The following is a 4290-nucleotide window of genomic DNA, read 5'->3' on the forward strand; positions in this document are numbered from 1 at the left end:
CAGCTAGAACACCAACATGTGAACTTTTCCGGTGGCCTGGGCTTCCTCACAGACCAGTCTTCCAAGAGAATCAGTGGAAGGTGTATTCCCTTTTATGACCTAGCCTAGGAAGTCACATAATGTCACTTCCACAGTAATTATAAGCTACCCAGATTTGAGAGGAGGGAAGTGCATTAGTTTGCTCGGGCTGCCATAACAAAGTACTACAGACTGGTGGCCTGAATAAGAGAAATATATTGTCTCACAGTTCTGGAAGCTGGAAGTCCAAAATCAAGGGGTTGGTAGGGTTGGTTCCTTCTGAGGGCTGAGAGGAAGAATCTGCTCCAGGCCTCTCTTCCTTGGCTCTCCTCTCTTCTCTCCCTGTCTCCTAACATCATCTTCCCGCTCTGTGTGTCTGTGTCCATTTTTCCCCTTTTTAAAAGGACACCAGTCATACTGCATGAGGGCCCAACCTAATGAGTTCATTTTACTTGATTAACTGGGTAAAGACCTCATCTCTGATTAAGTTCACATTCTGAGGTACTGTAGGTTAGAACTTCAACATAAGAATTTTTGGAGAAACATAGTTTAACCCTTAAAAGGAACACAGACCCAACTCTGAATGGGAGGAGTCTTCAAGTCACCATGTAAAAAGTGCACGGGAGATGTGGGTACTGCCATCTTTGAAAAATATAGTTTGCCACATCATCACATAAAAAGTTTAATAATGAGCCTGGCCGCGGTGGCTCATGCCTGTAATCCCAACACTTTGGGAGGCCAAGGCAGGCAGATCACGAGGTCAGGAGTTTGAGACCAGCCTGGCCAATATGGTGAAACTCCATCTCTACTGAAAATACAAAAATTAGCCAGGTGTGGTGGCACATGCCTGTAGTCCCAGCTACTGGGGAGGCTGAGGCAGAAGAATCACTTGAACCCGGGAGGCAGAGGTTGCAGTGAGCTGAGATTGCGCCACTGCACTCCAGCCTGGGTAACAGAGGGAGATTCCATCTCAAAAAAAAAAAAAAGTTTAATAATGAGGTCAGGCACAGTAGCACATGCCTGTACTCCAAGCTACTTGAGAGGCTGAGGCAGAAGAATCGCTCGAACCCAGGAGGCAGAGGATGTAGTGAGATGAGATTGCACCATTGCACTCCAGCCTGGGTGACAGAGGAAGACCCTGTCTCAGAGAAAAAAAAAAATGTGTAATATATGAGAGTCCATGACAACTTACACTGTATAAATCAGCCCACAACATAATAAAACATAACTTGGGGGGAACTACTTTTATATGTTTTTAAAAAATTTTTATGGTAGGGTCTCACTCTGTCACCCAGGCTAGCGTTCAGTGGCATGATCATAGATCACTGCAGCCTCAGACTTCTGAGCTCAAGCAATCCTCGCACTTCAGCCTCCAAAGTAAATGGGACTACAGGAATGTGCCATCACATGTGACTCGTTTTCTTTTCTTTTTCTTTGTTTTGTTTTTTTTGTAAAGACAATGTCTCACTATGTTTCCCAGACTGTGTTTCATATTTTTCTAGTGAGCAAAAGCTCATATACCAACTGTCTGGTTCCAGACAAGACACCTGGAAAAATCTATGACTGACTCTTTCCCAAGGCAATTCAAGTCTGTGCTTCAAAAGCCAGTGCTTTCAGCAAATCATTATTTTTGGCCCAGGGATTTGCTCTACTTTAAGATCCTTCGCTAATTTACTTATTTGTAGTAGACATTCGCTATTAGTTGCTGTAGTTCAACCTTGACCAATCTTGTCTTCACTCAGAGGAATTCCTGCCTGTTAGTTTTATTTTATGTGCAAAGTAGATTGAACATGTATTATTATCAAATTTTAGGAGAAACAAATGTTAATAAGTACTTGCTATAACAATAAATATGATTATGCTTTATTTATTGCCATTATTGTTACTACTTGTGATGAATCTTGTGCAAAATAAACTTTAAACCTGGATGGGGCTCCCACCAAACCCAGAAAGGTATTGGTAACGTCTTATTGCCCCAGTGCTCGCAGCAAATTTTCTGTAACATCAATCATTGAATAAAGATTACATAAAAGCCAGTATCTTTTTGCCCTCTCTAAACCCTAAAAATTCCTTTTAAAAGTGAGTTGAAGAGACCCAGTTATCCTACAATCCAGTAGACTAATCTCCAATTGCCTTTGGAGTATTTATCACCCTTGCTGCTTCAATTTCCCTAGCCTCTTTTCACTAGTCAGCCTTCCCCCAAGTCCTGCTGCTCAGCTGGGATGCACACATCACCAGGCCAGGCTCACCACAGACCTACTGAAGTAGAATCTCTAAAGGTGGGGCTCATTATTTTGCTTTGTTTGTTTGTTTTGTTGTTGTTCTTGGTTTTTTTGGAAGTTCGCCAGGTAATTTGGGTGATCATTTAGGTCTGATTACTACCAATCTGTGTGCTAAAATTCAAGTTCCTTAAGCTTAGCATAAAAAGGGCCTCACCTCTGCTTGACTCTACAATTGCATCTCCTACTACTTTGTACATCATGATTTACCTATCTAAAATATTGAACAACCAATAGCTCACAACGCTAGACATACTGCCTCCCTCCTCTGGGCCCTTGCTTGGAACACCCTTTGCATACGACTGCTGAACAACTTATTTTCCTTCCAAAATTTAGCCCTAGTGTCTGCTTCCAGAAAGCCTTCCCTGATGACCTCACCTCCACCTGCTCTGAATTCCGACTGCACCTCGTTCACACAGCAGTCAGCACCCAGTGTGGAAATATATTAATGAAACTGCCTTTGCAAAATTATGACTGAGACAGTGAAAGAGATCTAACTTAACCAACTCCATCTTGCTTCTAACCCCCAAGCTATCCTTGTTCATTCCTAGGTGTAGGCTTAACTAACTTTGGGAGAAGTTAGTAAGGGTAATAACCCTTTCCCAAAGCAGACCTCCTTCTTGCCTGGGACTGGATTGCCTTTGTAGGACTAACATTAGCCACAAGATTAGAAATTATGGTTTAGGAGTCATGCAGCTGAAGGCTACAAGATTCTGACGCTCCCTAAACTGCTCCAAAGATCAGCACTTGAGATATTTGGCAGATCCTGCACTTGATGGATCAGCTGGCCCCACACAGATCAATAAACTGGCTCATCTGATCTTGTGGCCTCCACCTAGGAACTGACTGAGCAAAAGAAGACAGCTCCAATTCCCTATGATTTCATCTCTGACCAATCAGCACTCCTGGCTCACTAGCTTCCTCTCACCCACCAAGTTATCCTTAAAAACTCTGCTTCCCAAATGCTTGGGGAAACTGATTTAAGTAATAATAAAACTCTGGTCTCCCTGCCAGCCAGCTCTGTGTGAATTACTCTTTTTCTATTGCAATTCCCCTGTCTTAAGGAATTGGCTCTGTCTAGGCAGCAGGCAAGGTAAACCTCTTGGGCAGTTACATTAATACTTGCTCACCTACCTATATCCTCTGCTAAAGTGTGATCTATTTGAAGGCAGCCTCCATGTCATCTTCACCTCAGCATTCTCAAAACCTAACCCAGTGATACAGGAGCTAGAAAGAAATTATTTAGGCAGTTAGTGAGGGTGAAAGAGTCCTCGGCAAGATTTTCCTTTTAATAAAAAGCAGTCCCCAAATTATTTATTTTCTAACAAAGGGCAGCTGCAGACATAGATAAGCAAGCTGAAAGCGTGCATGGGTGAATGCCAGCAGCTATGCCAGTAAGAAAAGGCTACCTGGGGGCCAGGCATGTCCAACGTGGAGACTCCATCTTCCCTTTTCTTTGTCAACCACATGTGCAATAAAGAAGCAGGCAACATGGTGCCGGCCAGGTAGAGAGCCCATTCAAATAATAAAGATTATGGTGGGGTGGCCCAGCTTCTTTGCCCGCTATGTAAATGGCACACCTGGTCCAACCAATCTTTTGGGCCCTATGTAAATCAGATACTGCCTCCTCAAGAGTTTTTCTTTCTTTTGCCTGTTAAACCTCTGCTCTTAACCTCACTCCTTGTGTGTCCACATCCTTGATTTCCTTGGCATAAGGCAACGAACCTCAGGTATTACCCCAGACAAATGATGCCACTTCACCACGTCTGGATTGAATTAGAATAAACTGGTTTTATGGGAATATGCAGTGCAGTCCTTTATCAAGCAGTTTAAGTCTCCTTTGTAAGAGCCATTGGATATTATTGTACTCAACCAGGCTGCCGAGTGTTTTGTTAGTCTGCCGGCCCTGAAGTGGTCAGGAAGATTTTCTTTCAGTGTTGAACACAGTACATGACCAGTTGCAGTGGCTCATGCTTATAATCCCAACACTTTG

Source organism: Nomascus leucogenys, chromosome 18 (assembly GCF_006542625.1).
Source record: "Nomascus leucogenys isolate Asia chromosome 18, Asia_NLE_v1, whole genome shotgun sequence".
Taxonomy (NCBI): domain Eukaryota; kingdom Metazoa; phylum Chordata; class Mammalia; order Primates; family Hylobatidae; genus Nomascus; species Nomascus leucogenys.